Below are 18918 nucleotides of genomic sequence, written 5' to 3' on the forward strand. Positions count from 1 at the left end.
CAGTTACATTTTCTTGATTTTTCAAAGTTCATTTTGAATTTCTTTCGTTGAAATGCAAGAGTTGGAATATTTCAGTAGTGTTTGGTTGTGGTTTACCTTGTCACAGTTACATTTTCTTGATTTTTCAAAGTTCATTTTGAATTTCTTTCGTTGAAATGCAAGAGTTGGAATATTTCAGTAGTGTTTGGTTGTGGTTTACCTTGTCACAGTTACATTTTCTTGATTTTTCAAAGTTCATTTTGAATTTCTTTCGTTGAAATGCAAGAGTTGGAATATTTCAGTAGTGTTTGGTTGTGGTTTACCTTGTCACAGTTACATTTTCTTGATTTTTCAAAGTTCATATTGAATTTCTATCATTGAAATGCAAGAGTTGGAATATTTCAGTAGTGTTTGTTGTGGTTTACCTTGTCACAGTTACATTTTCTTGATTTTTCAAAGTTCATTTTGAATTTCTTTCGCGGAAACGCAAGAGTTGGAATACTTCAGTAGGGTTAGGTTTTGGTTTACCTTGTCGCAGTTACATTTCCTTGACTTTTCAAAGTTCATTTTTAAGTTAGTTCTTTGAAATGCAATAGCTTGAATATTTATCAAGTTTTTTGGTTGTGGTTTACATTTACACAGTTACAGTTTCTTGATTATTCAAAGTTCATTTTAAATTTCTTTCGTTGAAATGCAAGATTTGAAATATTTTAGTAGTGGTTGGTTTTGGTTCACCATGGCACAGTAACATTTTCTTGATTTTTCAATATTCATTTTGAATTTCCTTCATTGAAATAGGTTTGTTCACGCTTTGCCTTGACACATTTAAATTTCTTGATTTTTGTTAGGTTAGGTTAGGCTAGATCAAGTTAGGTTCGGTTAAGTTCGGTTAGGTTAGGTGCGCCTCCATCCGCGCGCGTATGTAGGCTAACCTAACCTAACTTAACCTAATCTAACTTGATCTAGCCTAATCTAACCTAACCTAACAAAAATCAAGAAATTTAACTGTGTCAAGGTAAAGCACGACCAAAACCTATTTCAATGAAGGAAATTCAAAATTAACTTTGAAAAATCAAGTTGATGTAACTCTGTCAAGTTAAACCAAGATCACACTCTACCTAAATGTTCCACCTCTTGAATTTCAACTAAATAAATTAAAAATGAACATTGAAAAATCAATAAAATTGAACTGTTTCAATGTAAAAAACAAATAAAACACTAGTGAAATAATACATCTATGGAATTTCAGAGAATTAAATTAAAAATGAACTTTTAAAAATCAAGGAAATGTAACTGCGACAAGGTAAACCACAACCTAACACTAGTTATATTTAACTTCATTTTATTAAAAATTTTAGATATTCTAGTTTAAATGTTAATAAATTAGTATATTTATGTTTCACTAGTTTAAGCTCTGCCATATGCTACTAAAAATTTATATCTCCTGTATTTCAAGGACTGAATTTAAAAATAAAAATTGGAAAATTATGAAAATGTAACTGTGACAAGGTAAACCACAACCAAACACTACTGAAATATTCCAACTCTTGCATTTCAACGAAAGAAATTCAAAATGAACTTTGAAAAATCAAGAAAATGTAACTGTGACAAGGTAAACCACAACCAAACACTACTGAAATATTCCAACTCTTGCATTTCAACGAAAGAAATTCAAAATGAACTTTGAAAAATCAAGAAAATGTAACTGTGACAAGGTAAACCACAACCAAACACTACTGAAATATTCCAACTCTTGCATTTCAACGAAAGAAATTCAAAATGAACTTTGAAAAATCAAGAAAATGTAACTGTGACAAGGTAAACCACAAACAAACACTACTGAAATTATCAAACTCTTGCTTTTCAACAACAGAAGTTCAAAATTAACTTTGAAAGATCAAGGGAATGTAACTGTGACAAGGTAAACCATACCAAAACACTACTGAAATATTCCAACTATTGCATTACAACGACATAAAATCAAAATTAACCTTGAAAAATCAAGAAAATGTAAGTGTGACAAAGTAAACCACAAACAAACACTACTGAAATATTCCAACTATTGCATTTCAACGAAAGAAATTCAAATGAGATTTGAAAAATCCGTAATCTGTAAATGTGTGAGGGTAAACCACAACCAAACACTACTGTAATATTCCTAGTCGTGATCTACTTCTAAAGAAAATCGAAATGAGATTAATACAATCAATATATTGTATAATGAACAATGTAAACCATAACCAAACACCGCTAAAACAGTCCGTATACTGCTCTTGAGCAACAGCAGTTCAAAATGAGCTTTGAACAATCATGAAATTGAAACTTTGACATGGGAAAACACGACGATACACTACTAAAAAATACCAACTATTGCATTACAACTAAAGAAATTCATAATGAAATTTGAAAAATAAAGAATATGAAACTGTGACAATTTAAACCACTACCAACCACTACTCAAATAATCCAAAACTAGATTATCAGCTACAGATTAAAAAAATACAATTTGAAAAATAAAGAAAATTTAAATTAGGCAAGGTAAAACACAATCAAACACTACTAAAATATTCCAACTCATGTATTTCAACGAAAGAAATTCAAAATGAACCTTGAAAAATAAAGAAAATGTAACTGTGACAAGGTAAACCACAACCAAACACTACTGAAATATTCCAAATCTTGCATTTCAATTAAATAAAATCATAATTAAATATGAAAAATCTAGAAAATGTAAATTTGATAATGGAAACCAAAATCAAACAAAACAAAATTAGTAAATAACGAGAAAAAAATATAGGGAACTAAAAAAAGAAAATATAAATTAAAATAATCATTAACACTTAAAACTTACAACAAAAAAAAACAATACTGAAATATTCAAACTCTTGCATCTCAGAGAAACAAATTCAAAATGAACTTTGAAAAATAAAGAAAATGTAACATTGACAAGGTGAACTAGGACCAAACACTACTTAAATATTCCAACTCTTTCATTTCAAAGAAATAAATTCAAAATTAACTTTGAAAAGTCAAGAAAAATTAACTTTGACAATGTAAACCATGACCATACACTACTGAAATCTTCCAAATCTTGCATTTCAAGGACATAAATTCAAAATGAACATTGAAAAATAACGGAAATGTAATTTTGACGAGGTAAATCATAATCAAACACTACTGAAATGGTCCAACTCTTGCATTTTCAGCGAAAGAAATTCAAATGAGCTTTGAAAAATAAAGAAATTATAGCTTTGACAAGGTAAACCACAGCCAAACACTGATGAAATAGTCCATGTCATTATTTTAAGTGAAAGAAATTCTAAATGAACTTTTTAAAATCAAGAAGATATATCTGTGACTAGGTAAAACACATCCAAAGCCTACCGAAAGATTTCACATCGTGCATCTCAACGAAATAAAGTCCAAGTAATATTTTAAAAATGATTAAAATTTAAGTGTTACATCGTAAACCACATCCAAACACTTCTGAAATATTCAAAATCATTCATTTTAATTAAAGAAAATCAAAATGAACATAGAAAAATAATGAAAATGTATCTTTGTCAAGGTAAATCACAACCAAACAACACTGAAATATGCCAAAACTTGTATTTAAATGAAAAAAATTCAAAATGAACTTTGAAAAAACAAGAAAATGTAAATGTGACAAGGTAAACCACAACCAAACACAACTTAAATATTCCAACTCGTTCATGTCAACGAAATAATTTCTAACTTAACTTATAAAAATCTAGAGAATTTATCGCTGACAAGATAAAACAAATCCGAACACTACTGAAATAATAGAGCTCTTTCTTTTATACAATATAAAATCAGGATAAACATAAAACAATCAATACAATGTAACTGTGTCATTGTACACCTCAAACAAATAAACTTTAAATATTCTAAAACTATCATATCTACGAAATAAATTCGAAATGAATTGTCAAAAATCAGTAAAATATAGCCGTGTCAAGGTAAACCACAACCAAACACTACTGAAATAATCCAACTATTGCTATTAAACTGTATTTATAATAAAAGTACTTTTAAAAACCTAGAACATGTTGGTCAAATCCTGAAAACCTAAACAATAAGCTATATAAAATAGTCAACTTCAGCTTATACACAAAAGCACATCAAATGACCTTTAACCAATCAAGAGCATCTAACTGTGACATGGTAACCCTCAAACAAACACTACTGAAATAGTCCAACTCTTGCATAAAAACGATCGAAAAAAAAAAATAAATAATAAGTATCTCGTATCGTAATAAGAGACAATGCAGAAATAAAACACAAGATAATGTCCAATTAATACAATTTAATATATAATACAGAAATTAGAAATTAACTTTGATAAATAATTACAATGTAACTGTGTCAAGGTAAGCCACAACTAAACACTACTGAAATATTCCAACTCTTGCATTTCAACGAAAGAAATTCAAAATGAACTTTTAAAAATAAAGAAAATGTAAGTGTGACAAGGTTAACCATATAAAAATACTACTGAAATTTTCCGCATCCTACATTTGAACGAAAGAAATTCAAAATGAACCTTTAAAAATCAAGAAAATGTATCTGTGACAATTTATACCACGAAATATCACTACTGAAATAGTACAACTCTTAAATTTAAGCAAAAAAAATTAAAAATGAAATTAGAAAAATCAAGTAAATTTAAGTGAGGCAATGTCAACCATGACCACAAACTACTGAAATATTCAAACTCTTGCATTTCAACGTAATAAATTAAAAATTAACTTTTAAAAAACAAGAAAATGTAACTTTGACAAAGGTAGACCACAGCAAAACACTAATTAAATATTAAAACACGTGAATTTAAACGAATGAACTTCAACTTAACATTGAAAAAATAAAGAAAATGTAACTTTGTCATGGTAAATAACAGTATAACACTACTGAAATATTCCGAGTCCTACATTTCAAATAAAGAAATTAAAAATGAACTTTGAAAAATCAAGAAAATGTAACTGTGATAAGGTAAACCACAACGAAACACTACTGAAATATTCCAACTCTTGCATTTCAACGAAAGAAATTCAAAATGAACTTTGAAAAATCAAGAAAATGTATCTGTGACAAGGTAAACAACAACCAAACACTACTGAAATATTCCAACTCTTGCATTTCAACAAAAGAAATTCAAAATGAACTTTGAAAAATCAAGAAAATGTAACTGTGACAAGGTAAACTACAACAAAACACTAGTGAAATATTCCAACTCTTGACTTTCAACAAAAGAAATTCAAAATGAACTTTGAAAAATCAAGAAAATGTAACAGTGACAAGGTAAACCACAACCAAACACTACTGAAATATTCCAACTCTTGCATTTCAAAGAAAGAAATTCAAAATGAACTTTGAAAAATCAAGCAAATGTAACTGTGACAATGTAAACCAAAACGAAACACTACTAAAGTATTAAAACTCTTGCATTTCAAAGAAAGAAATTCAAAATGAACTTTGAAAAATCAAGAAAATGTAGCTGTGACAATGTAAACCACAACCAAACACTACTGAAATATTCCAACTCTTGCATTTCAACAAAAGAAATTCAAAATGAACTTTGAAAAATAAAGAAAATGAAAAAGTGACAAGGTAAACACCAAACACTACTAAAATATTCCAACTCTTGCATTTCAATGAAATAAATTCAAAATGAACTTTGAAAAAACAATAAAATGTAACAGTGACAAGGTAAACCACAACCAAACACTACTGAAATATTCCAACTCTTGCATTTCAAAGAAATAAATTCAAAATGAACTTTTAAAAATCAAGAAAATATAACTGTGACAAGGTAAACCACAACGAAACACAACTGAAATATTCCAACTCTTGCATTTCAATGAAAGAAATTCAAAAAGATCTTTTAAGAATCTTGAGACTTTAAGTGTGACAAGGTAAACCAGTTTCAAACACTTTTAAAATATTTTAAATATTGCTTTTCAATGAAGGAAGTTCAAGATGAGGTTTGAACAATCCTGAGAATGTAGCAATGTCTATTGAAGCCACTCACAAACACTACTGAAACATTCCAACTCTTGCATTTCAATGAAAGAAATTCAAAATGAACTTTGGAAAATCAGACCTTTGGTGGGGGGAGGGGTCGGGGGAGGGGGTCGTTCTGTGTCTCAATGCACAAAAAAAGTATAAAAAATGGGGGAGGGAAGGGGGAGGGGAGGAGGAGGGAGGAGGAGGAGGAGGAGGAGGAGGGGAGGAGGAGGAGGAGGAGGGGAGGAGGAGGGGAGGGGAGGAGGGAGGGGAGGGGAGGGGGCGGTGAGGAGGGGGGAGGATAGGGAGGAAGAGGGAGGGGAGGGGCCCCTTTGGGGCCAAGGGGGGAGGGGCCCTTTGGGGGCCAGGAGGGCCGTTGGGGGTCTGGGGGACCCTTGAGGGCCGGGTGGTCCTTTGGGAGCCCAGGGGACCTTTGAGGACCGGGGGCTTCCTTCGGGGTTGGGGATAGGGGGATCGGAGCCCTTTGGGGCTGGGGTAGAGGACCTCACAACACTGTTCAAATGAAACTTGTGTATTATAACGACCACAGAGTTTCACCCTCAAATCCTCTTCCAAAATCTTTTCAAAAATCATCTTTTAAAATGTCTCTAACTGTTTCGCCCAAATAATCCCTAAACGTAATTCAGCGTGTTCCTTTTGTTTTTGACATCTCTGCGCTAATACATTTCAAATTAATAAGAAAGCTGATTCCCGCGCTAAAACAATTCATCGCTAAGATGTTTCTTGCAGAATTGTTTCCATGGCGTTTGGTTACTAATATCCTTTGGAGTTCGACCAAAAGAGTTGTTTCCGAGGCAAAGACATTAATGACTTGGATCTATTCCTGGAGAATCGTTTCTAGGCGAAAATTTTTAAAGTCTGACATATGATGTCATTGGTTGATTGATCTGTCAAGAAAGGGGAATTAATTTGTTGTTTCTAAGGGGAATTATTGATTCACGATAGGTGAATTGAGGTCGACATCACAGGTGCTACTCGTGACAGGACCACGTGGTTTATGGTTTTCCAAGTGAGAAAGTTTCTGTTTTTCAAATTCTCACTGACAAAATCCATAAAAACATCAAATAAATCGATCAACACACATAACCGTCCGTGAAAACAGACATAAATGTGACAAAATTCCTGTTTTTCCAAGTGATAAAATTCCTGTTTTTTCATTTTCAGTGAGAAAACTATAAGCCACGTGGTTCGCGTCGGAGTCGGACCCCCCCTTCTACTCCTGGGCCAGATTTAACTTTTTTTGGGTCCTTAACTAAGCATTACTAATAGGCCACGTTGCTGCAACGCTGGCAGGGTTGTCTCCAGAATTTTTGTTCGGGGGGGGGGGGGGTTAAAAAAATAAAAGACGCATAAAAAAATTTTTTATATGCATTTTTGCTACGGTTTTACTAGTTTGACAAACATTTCGAAGGGGAGGGGTTTGAACCTGCTAGCCCTCCCCCTGGATACGGTCTTGAATGTCGTTTTGTTTTTAACATTGAAATTGCGTTCATACCTGTACACACGTGAAGAGTTCCCTTTGAGACTAGTACTAAAGACATCCGGAAAAATTACGACCTAAAACACACTTTAACCGTGCTTTTGACCCACCCCTCCCCCTCTCGTTAAGGAAAATTAAGTTTCGGATAAGGGCCAGCTTGTGTGCAATATGTATAGATTTAAACGCATAGTTGTATTTTGGAGGGGAAATCCTCCTAATAATGGTCTTACATAAACATAATACCTACCCCATACGAAGAAAAATCCTAAAAGTACAAATTTTTGTGTTATAAGCCCCCCCCCCTTCTAAAAATGTAACTGATACGCCCTTCCCGGAGTCTCACACCTTTGGATATCATCCAATATATATGCTGTAGAGACAATGTCCAAATATAGGTACTAGGTAGCATACAGCTATCAAGAGTTTTACGTGTTTACTATATGATATAGTTTATTTTGTTTTATATTTTCCAGGTAATTCACCTATTTTTTTTGTTATTCAAGTTTCTAGATATTAATTATAGCAGACGCAGAACAATTTGTCATCAAATATATCTAATCCTTTGTCCCTTTTTGTCTCATAATCATTTTGAACTAAACAAAAAAGAACAAAAAAAAAAAAACACAATATTAAATCTGATATATCTACAGAGGTTTTCTTTTATCGCGACAATAACGTGCTACGGTGCTAATAATTAAAAGAATTGGGAATAGATATTTTATTCTGCCTGGTTTTTGTCTTATGTCTAATCATGTGGGCACAATGTGTTTTTTTTTTCTCCACCCGGGCACTTCGTATCGGAGTTGTCGTAGAAACTTCGAAAATGGCTCATAGATTGGAAATTGGAGTGGCTAGTGCCCTATTTAATAGTCGAAAGTGATTGGAGGGCAACTAGCCCCTCCCCCACGCCCATCATTCCCCCAAACACATCCAATCAAAATTTTGAGATAGCCATTTTGTTCAGCGTAGTTGATTTCCACATATAAAATATTTTTTTGAGGAGGACACTCCCCCACAACCCTCGGGGCAAGGATTTAAGTTATGCCCTGAGGGCATATAAGAACGATGTTGGCACAATGTACTATTTATTTTTTTCCTTTAGAGCAGGGCACTCCATATGGAAGGGGTCGTCGTAGAAACTTCAAAAGGGACTCATTCGATTGGAAATTGGAAAGCTAGTACCCTTTTTAATAGTCAAAAGTGATTGGAGGGCATCTAACCTCCCCACGCCCATCATTCCCCCAAACACATCCAATCAAAATTTTGAGATAGCCATTTTGTTCAGCGTAGTTGATTTCCACATAGAAAATATGTTTTTGGGGAGGATACTCACCCACAACCCTAAGGGCAAGGGTTTTAAGTTATGCCCTGGGGACATATAAGGTTTGGTAATTTTTACTTGAAATAATAGTTTTCAGCAAAACTCCCTTTAACATTTCCATGGAAAACTAAACTGGTCGAAACACTTGATTCATGAAGTGATACTAGGTAACATTCAATAAAGTCGCCAGAATATGTCTTGAGGGGGGGGGGTAATTTCCAAATGAAAGGTGTAGTAGTAATAAATTAAAGATTTTTAAGTACCTTAATAGGTAATAGCTTAATATCTATTTAAAGAAAATGACTGCGTTTTAAATAGATTTGAGGACGAAGGAGGTGAATGCATAGGGGCTTTTGCCACAAAGTGAAATGTTTCATTGCCGTCACTACTCACCAAGTGAGAAAATTCCTGTTTTTTCATTCTCAGTGACAAAACCATAAACCACGTGGTTCGCGTCGGAGTCGGACCCCCCCTTCTACTCCCAGGACATATCTGACATAAAATTTCTTATATGTTTAGCTTATAGAAATAAATTTGAAACAAGACTACAGCCCATAAATTTTGCCAGAGCGGGGGGGGGGGAGTAATTATCCAATGAATAGGCGTTATGGTGATAAACTATATCACTTTAAACGTGTTAATAGGTACAGCTTCGTTAAGAAATAAAAATTTGGATTTAAATACCTCTGGGAAAATACATAGAAATCTAGGTCTCAAAATAAGTTTTTAATTTTCAAGATGTTTTTATTCTGATGGCCAGGGAGGCCATGAGTGATGGCCTGGCGGCACCCATGACATAAACATACCTGAGACAAAGAGAGTAGAGTGGCAATGACGTTGGCAGGTTAGTAGCAGTTATTGGTTATTGGCAGTGGCAATGAGACAAAGACAGTGGCAATGGGCTTCATGTGTAAAATCAAGAATAAAAGTTTGAGTCGACTAAACCATGGCCTTCTATAAAACCAATCGTCATTATATGCAAATACCAAAAGTTAGATTATAACCCAGATATTATCGCAAGAAGTAACCACATGATGACAATGAGAGCGTAGTTAAGTTTGACAAGCGTAATCAAATAGGTTATATTAACTAATTATATTAATCGGGCCATTAAATTGACTTATTTATTTACTTATAGGTGGATTTTGGTGATATTCAGGGTTGTTTACTTGCAGATGTGGTTTGAACGAAGAAATCTCATAGTCTCCCTTTGTATTTTTTTCAAAGCTTGACAAAATAATTTTACTGATTAATTTATATTAATTTGGGTTTATTTACAAATTTAGGAAAAAAATAACGCTTAGATAGCCTCCTCGACGTAAAGTTCTAATGACAGCGATTGCAAAAAAAGAGTTGATTTTTTATATCTTAAATATTGGTCAAAAAAACATATACAAAGAGGAGAAAAGATAATATGATGAAAGGAAGAAAACCTGACGTTAAATATCTCGTTAATTGTTGCAGCTTTGGTTCAACCTAAAAAAGAAGAAGAAAAAAAAAGATTTGCAATACTAAAAAGGAGAATGCTAACGAGGCAAAACAATTCCTCTGGCAAAATATAGGTTGACGTGGCTACTTCTCTTTATCTGTTAGGAGGTGAATGCTCACCCCCCCCCCCAAATGGATGATGTTCACCCACTAAATCCTGAAAATTTCTACACCTTCGTTTTTCAGTCTGGGGGTTATTAACCCTTAGAAAGAGGGAAACATTTGGTCAGGAAAAGTTACAAAAGTCAGAGACGTACATAAAGATGAAATCCTAAGTTTTCCTGAATTTCTTGGTGCTTTGTATTCAAATTATAAAATAATTTATTTATTATTCCCTCCCCCTTCGAAGTAAAACTATGATTGCATACCTGAAAAGGCTTATATACTAAGCAGCGGTTCTCAAACTGTCGTACGCGTACCCCTTGGGGGTAATCAAAATTTTTAGGGGGTACGCGGCAGGCCAACCAAAAAATAAAACAGCCCTTTAACTCTATGGAGGCAACTTTATTTATATTTTAGCTATAGTTTACTTAGTACCGGTAACTGAGAAGGGGTACCTTAAATGTATTGAGGGTAAAAAGGTGTACAGTGCCTAAATAAGTTTGAGAACCACTGTACTAAAGTATCTGATCATTGTCTATAAAATACACTCGAGAAGTGAAGTTTGGTGAATGCTAGTGGAATAAAACAAAATTATGATGAAAATATAATAGTTTCGAAACAAATTTGGGTTATATATTGGCATAATAGGGGAGGGGGAAGGGTTAAAGCATAGCATATATTGAATACGTAACCTAAACAAACCTATTTTAACCTAACCAAATCTATTTAAACTAATGAAAAAAATGATGAAAATAGAATACTTTATTAGCAAAATTGTGAAAACTTCAACTTGGAAACATGCTCTCAGAACGCAAAAACGTCCTCAAGAATCGCATTAAAATGAACTCTGCCATCTGCCTTTACTGCCGGCCGCCACATGTACTCTACATGTGGCGGAATGTACATCTCGCCATTATGTAAATAATGGCGGAATGTACCTCGGCGCAGTTTGTTCCTTCACTTTGTGTTTTATATATTTATATACACTTTCTAGAGTGTGTTTTATATAATAGACAAGTACCAAGTATCTTTTGCTATTGAAGTAATCATAGATTTTAATCGAATTAAAAAACAAATCTAAAAATCGAAAGTTTTAGAGATGAATATGCATGAATCGATCAAAGACTAATGAGGCAATTGAGAACTTTGAATAAAAAAGATAATTATGCATAAATTTTATTTGGGTTATGATGCCAATACCACTTCTATATCCAGTGGGGGGAGCAATAAAAAAGCTTGAAAAAAGTAATCCAAGAGCAACTCAATCAGTTGTTTGTAAAGATAACAGGCCTGATTAAAATAAAACAGCTCAAAGCAATCTACGCATCAATCGCAATCTACGCATCAATCAATGAAATTACCATTGTCTAAATATCTTCTGTTGGGCCATCAGAATTTCTAATTCACTAATTGTAAATATTGTTTTCGAAAAAGCATATCTCATTGCCAAGTCATAGACTTGCTGTATAAACAGCCAAATGTCATCAAAGAAAGGTGGCTTGAATGTATTACCATTTTTAGCTTGACATCATTCATATCCTGACAAGCCATCATTGATTAATTCCGCGCCGCCACTTTTAATGTGATCAATATAGTAATTATAATGATTGCTAGTTGTAAATGAAAGGCTGTCAATTAATATATGTTCTGATGTGGCACAAGTGCCGTCCTAGCCTTTGTCTGTAAGGACAGGGGTTCAGGTCCTGCACTTGCACTTCCTTTCCCCGTTGCACTTCCTGACTAAATGGCCATGAAACGGAGATCAGCACAGCCAGTAGGGACTATGAAGTCCAACGCCGTATTTTTTACATTTTTTCTTTCTTTTTCTTATAAGTGCTGATACTAGGCTACTGGGAGGAGGGGGCTTATAACCTCCTAGCGCAAATTGGCATGATCTACCCAAATTATACAATTACTTTAAGTATCAAGGAAATTGAAGATGAAATCTGATTGTTTTAATTAGTTAAGTGGGTCTTGAACATAACACAATCATATGTGCCTTAAATAATTAAGGGCAAATTTGAAATTTGTTTTTTAATAATAACTACAGGTTATGCAGTTTTGATATCGGCGGGCACCGAATCAAAAACATAATATAAAATAAATAATAACATAATAATATAAAAAAATAAATAAAACTAAAATAATAAACAAAATAAAACATGAAAATAAATAACAAATAAAAACATAAAAATAAATTTTAAAAAAATCAAACAAGTTAAGAGGCTGTAGCTTTCCTTTGAAGGTATATTTACCTTTGAGAATCGTTAAATTGTTTGTATTTTTTACGACAAAAATCGTTGTCAGATATCAAGGCCATATCCAGGCGGATAGGGGATTTGAACACCTCCCCCTCGAAATGTCTGTCCGGTTCGCGAATTTTGATGTGTTTTAAAGTTGTTTTTTTTTACAAAACCTCGCCCGAAAAGAAGCCTCCTCCTAAACAAAATCCTGGATACGGCCCTGCAGGGCTGTATCCAGGAGTTTTGTTCGGGGGGGGGGGGGTTTACCCGATTTGTTCCCAAGGACTTTTTCTAACATCCTCGAGCACCATTACGTTAGCTCGAGACCGTTAGTCCGCACCATGCGAACGAGGACGCGCCCACTAGGCATACTTTCGTATCTATAAGGGGCATTTTTTTTTTTTTTGCGCAAAAAGAAGCCAAATAGTAGGTTAGAAGTAGTCTATATAATTTTTAGTTCTTTTTTAGCTAAAAGTAAGGGGGAATATCTATAAAACGAAATCCAGACGACGATTTTTCTTCCCTGCAAAAATGTCGATGACCTTGTCAGGGCAGATGTCAACGTCCCTATGGACTGCAAGGAGGGCTAAGCCACTCAATGGTTCTTCTCCTGTTGAATTTCTCAGCCAGGTTTTGAGCCTTCTGAGAGTTGAGAAACTTCTTTCCGGGGTAGCAGTGCTAACAGGTAACGTCGCAAGAACAGCCAGAAGAAGAAAAACATTTGAAAAAAAGGTAGCGTCGCATGCCTGAAGCGAAGACACAGCACAAGTAGGCCTCTCTGATACCGGAACATTCTCCCACTTGATGCGCCATAGCTCAATTTCTTTCTTCAGACAGTATGGCTCGGGAAGAATATCGTCATAAAATTCAACGAACAACACCAGGTTCAATGACTTCAGATCGAAAGAAACAATTTTGGCAGGAGAAAGGACGCTGAGATTTGACAGCAGTTTCTTATGGTGAAGCAAAAATCGTTGTTTCAGCTCGGAAGTGAAGTGGTCCAGGAAAGGAATAAAAAGCGAGGTTCTATAGGGGTTGAGAAGGTCGGGATCGTCTGCGTGCATACTCTGGTCACCTCTCGTCCATGGACGAGTCATCCCAAGTCCTAATTCACTGGCAAAACGCTGAGCTTCGCCGAAAATAGACGTGAAAGCAGTAGCAGCATTTTCTCGCATTTCCTTTGTTTTTGAAAGGACAGTTTCCACGTGCCTGCATGCAGCTGCCAAATCACAGTCAACTGACTGAAGAGTCTTGCACAATGGAAGCGTAAGGCAGAAAAGCTCTTTGACCACATGGAGACACACAACAAATTGCGACTGGTTCATCGTGTCCAGCAATAGCGCCGCTTTTGTAGAAGTTTCTGCATTTCCGTTCTCTTCAACAGCTTCCAGGGATCACACGATTGGTCGGTACAGCTCAAGAAACCGCATGACTGAATCGTGGCGCTCCACCCATCTTGCTTTGCAGAGTCCGGTTTAAGTATGTTTCTCGAATCCGGTAGTATTTACGTCACGTCACACTTATAATGTCACGTAATGTCACACTTCCTCTTCATGTTGAAAATCGCTCTTCTCTTAGCCAAGTCCGAAATTGAACTAAACTGAACTGATAATCTTGCACTCCCTTATACCATGCCTCGTGCTCCCATTAATCCTAATTTACTATGCAAAGTCAGGTGAACATGGGGCTACCTATTTGCGTAAGCTGATCAGAGCGCATATTATTAACCCTAATTTACTACGCAAGGTCAGGTGAACATGGGGTTACCTAATTGCGTAAGCTGATCAGAGCGCATATTATTTACCCTAATTTACTATGGAAGGTCAGGTGAACATGGGGTTACCTACGGTTACCTAATTGCTTAAGCTGATCAGAACCGTTAACCCACAGAATGCAATAGGATTTAGTTTGGGGGCATATTTTTTTCTGGTAAGGTTTTGTCTTTACAGGTATTTTTTAGACTAATTTTCGACTCGGTCAAAAATTCGGGGGGGGGGGGGTTCAAACCGGGTAACCCCCCCCCTGGATACGGCCTTGCGGCCCTGTTTGATATAGCATATCAGTTTTGACTATTTATTTTCACGGTTCTACCTGACAACACTGACGAAAATGTAGTACTGCCCTAAAAACTTCAGAAATTTTGAAACAACTAAAAGAAAACTAGAGTAAATCGCGGTTTTCAGGTATGAATAGATATAACATGGGCTCGAAAAAGGGAGGAAGGTGTTTTTATTCTGATGCGCATGCTACTTAAAGAAGCGCTTCAAAGGTTATATTCCAAGAAATCATTCGGTCTGCTTGCCCTCTAAGCAAAATCCTAGCTAATCTCATGCTCGTGAGCAGTACCGTCTGATGTACCACTGACGAGCAATTTTTGTTCCACGTAAGTATGGTAGCAAGGAATGAGGGGATTTTCGACCTTCACAAGGGCGTATCCAGGATTTTTCACGGGGGAGAGGGGTTGCGAAAAACCTTAGAAAAAAAATAATTTATATGCACTTTTGTTACATTTTTACAAGTCGGACAAAAATTCAAACCCGGTAACCGGATTCAGCCCCCATAACCCCCACACTGGATACGGCCTTTGGCCTGAAATAATTAAAACTTTATAAAAAATGTGAAAATCACTTGATTATAATGGAGATGAAATTTCATCTGGGATGTTTATTACACAATAGTTCAGCCCACATTTCTGGAATCACAGACTAACACAGCCAAATACTCAGAGATTTATTTCAGGCGGCAGAAAAGCAAACAAAATACACAAAATTAGGCATATTACACGAAAATTTAAGAACTTATACAGAGAACCATTACAGTTTCAAAGTTATAAGGGGTCACAGAACCTACCCTTTAGGTATATACCTTAAATGAGGCTCAATGCTTTGTCTATCTAAGCACACTAAAATAAGTTGAAAAGATTCGTTTAACTAGACTGATTTAAAACATGTCGCAAAAACGGTGATTTTTGGCCTCGAGATCGATTTCGGCAAAATATCAACTAACACAACATCTTAGGCAACTCTTCAATTTTACTTGTTGCTTTAATCATTTAAAACAGTTTATTCAATTTCGAACTCTTAGTTTGGCACAGACATTTACATAGAAAGCGGTGAATATGGGACACCCCTTTCCCAAACCTAAATGCCGCAATAGTTCCTCAATTATTTATTATACGTTTCGTATGATTAGGCCAGTTTATTGCCGTCTCACCCCTGCCAGATTTTTGGGTCTTATGAAATAAGTTTCTGCTTCCATACCTGCACCAACATGAGGAAGACCAATCACCATGCGCGGTTACGGCTGTGGCGTATTTTTAAGCCAATAGCATCATTTCTTAAGCGTATATCTAAAAGGAAAGTCGACCCACCTGCCTTCTTAGATGTGATTGGTTCTTCTATGCCTGGTATGGAACAGGGGCGATAATTTTCTATGGGGCAGGGGGGCAACTATCTCCTCAAGACTCAAGTTTGCCCCCAGACCTCAGTTTGCCCCCCCCCTCAACTGAAATTTAGTACCTGCAGTTTTCTATAGTATATCTTTGCCTTTATGGTAATATACTGATCATTTTTCGGTTTTCACTGTTATTTTCACTTGATTTGGGAAAATTGGCTGCAACTTTGCCCCCCCCCCCAGTATTTGACGAAATTACGCCACTGGTGCGAAAAATTAAGTAAGCACACGTTAACTCCACATGATTGGTTTCTGTGTGAAATTTTAAACCAGTAAGAAGATCGAAACGTTTGAAGTAACAAGATTTTTTGCCAGTAGTCTCTCCATTTCTCTGTAATGCATCCTTTTTTTTGTTTTGTAATCTTCTGAACTAGCTTGAATAATTATAATCGACACTCAAGGCTGTGATTAAGTATATCCTTATCCTATCTACATTTTTGTCTACAAGATCCCAGTGACTCGTCAAAGAGGGGTGTATCAATTACCATATGAATCCGGCAATTGTTATGTGGGTAAGACCCATCAAAATTTAAAAAAATGTGATTTACAAAAACATAAAACTACGTAAAACTGATCAAATTTAATCAATTTTGTTGAATTCAAGCATAATACAATTCAAACAATAAAATTTAAACTTCAAATTAGAAAAAAAAAATATATAGAAGCGTAAGATTGAAAAAAAAAACAAATACACAGAAAGGATAGCACGAAAAAATTCTAAATTCTACTTGTATGAATTCGGCTCTGAGCAACCATACCTAACCGACCAGAACATAATTTGCACTTTACTGATAAAACAAAAACAAATGACCGTGGATTGTCAGTTTAATATACATATACTGATATTTACTCCTTAAATTTTCAGTAACTTTTTATTTGTTAGTCAAAACATGAAAACATTTAAAATACATTTTTTTTCAGTAGAGTGCAAATTATGTTCTGGTTTTGAGAAGCCATGGGGGTTATCAGCCCTACTCGTTTTTTGTTTGACTCGGTTATTTATTGTAACATCTGTTCATTTTGGGTTTCATTTATTTATTGATGGTAATTTGTGGTAGTTTTGCGCTTGGAAAATTATTTGACTTTCTACTCATTTTGGTTTAATGGACCTCTTTACTTTTCTTTGAACAACTGTTTTTGTCAAAAAAGTTTTTGAAATTATTTGCAGACACATCTCTCATTAGTACTGATTTATGCATTAAAAAATTGTTCGAGAGGCAATTGGAATTGAATTAAGCTAAATTTGATTAAAAATGACATAAAAAATTATATAACAAAACCATTATCTAAAATTATTACAATGAACCTGTATCAAAAAGACCTACAGTTACAAGGCTAGTTGCTAAAAAAAGAGTCGCTTTTAAATCTTGCTTCTAATATGATTTTGCCTGGATGAATTACCATGTTTATCATTTCTACCAAAACTTGAGTTAAGAGGATTCGATACCTCAAAATTATTTTGGGAGCCTCAGTGTCAAAAAACCGTCTCAAAGATAAAGAGCTCATTACCGATTTCTACCAGGGGACTAGCCACCATCAAGAGCTAGCGAGAATCTGATGTTTGATTATGAAAATTGAATGAAAAGATAAACTTCCCTCTGTCGGCAAGGTTCGCAATGAAAGCGGATAGCACCGCAAGGAATTCCCAAAGTTTACACGTTGCACATATGATTTTATCCTTTGAGATGATTTTTAGCGTTTCCCTAATGGGTATGCTAGAAAATTTTTTAGGGGCGGTCCTTTACTGAACTTTTTAAAAAGAAAATTCTGCTCCGTTAAATAAAAAAAATAACCCTTTCTTTTTCATTAAATTTCATTAAAACTGAATATCTCTATCTCCAGCACAAAATGGGAGAAGTTGAATGGTTTTTCTAAGATTTCTGGCACAGCAAGCGTCGGATTTTACTTTTCTGTCGTTATTACGATGTATTATCCAAGCTCTACAAGTTGTGGTAAGGCCACCCAATCAACTATAAATAGTTTGACCACACAAACGATTATAATGGACGAAATACGGTGATCCTTTAAGGTCTCGAATCCCCTTAAGTAATGAGGTTAGGATTGTTTTATTCTTGGCTTTAGTTTTCTCAATTTCTGTCATAAGGTTAATTTCATATTTATTTTATTCATTTATGTTGCTGAAGACGACTTTTAGATATATAGCCAAAATATTTATTTAGTTTTTCTGCAATTCAGTGTCTTTAAGAAACTTGGAGCTTTTATAATTATGTGTATATGATTAAACATGCATAATAGATAAATAAATATACCAAATAAATTCAATATATATTTACATTTCCTTGTAAACAACCTAAAAATGGCTTCAAAAGTGCAAAGAACTTTACAGTTTTTCCATGCAAGATAATTGACACTTCATATTCTGGTTATTTACCGGCCATATTTTGTATTGTTAAAATTGACCATAACCAACCACGAACGTATTTTACGATAACTTTAGCGGCAGTGATATGTGACTTATTTGCGATTGATATATTGATCATTGTGACAGTGAATCTCCTGCTAGTATGCAATTAATATCAAGTACACATACGTGGGGTTTAGACTTGCTTCCTAAAATTATTTAGTCAAGAAAATAACACCTTTTCAGCCTTTGACGGAACAAATTGCGGTTTTTTAAAACCGTCCTTGATTGCTTTTAAGTAAAATAAAATCTCATGTAGCAATTTTAAACATCTATTTTTTCAACGTCATTGAATACATAATATACTTTTATACATTCTTAAATAAAACTATATTAAAACTAGAACTGATCAAAGGATAAGGGGAATAGGTAGGTGGGCTAATTT

At 34.7% G+C, this 18918-nt stretch overlaps 1 protein-coding gene across 2 annotated transcripts in view; it reads right to left on the bottom strand.

The window, feature by feature from the left end:
* The window catches only part of blo (bloated), a 162215-nt gene that overhangs the window by 16750 nt on the left and 126547 nt on the right, over window positions 1-18918 (bottom strand). The window lies entirely within an intron of this gene.

The sequence above is a fragment of the Artemia sp. Qi Xiang Cuo genome, chromosome 11 (assembly GCF_049724085.1).
Source record: "Artemia sp. Qi Xiang Cuo chromosome 11, ASM4972408v1, whole genome shotgun sequence".
In the NCBI taxonomy this organism is placed as follows: Eukaryota; Metazoa; Arthropoda; class Branchiopoda; order Anostraca; family Artemiidae; genus Artemia; species Artemia sp. Qi Xiang Cuo.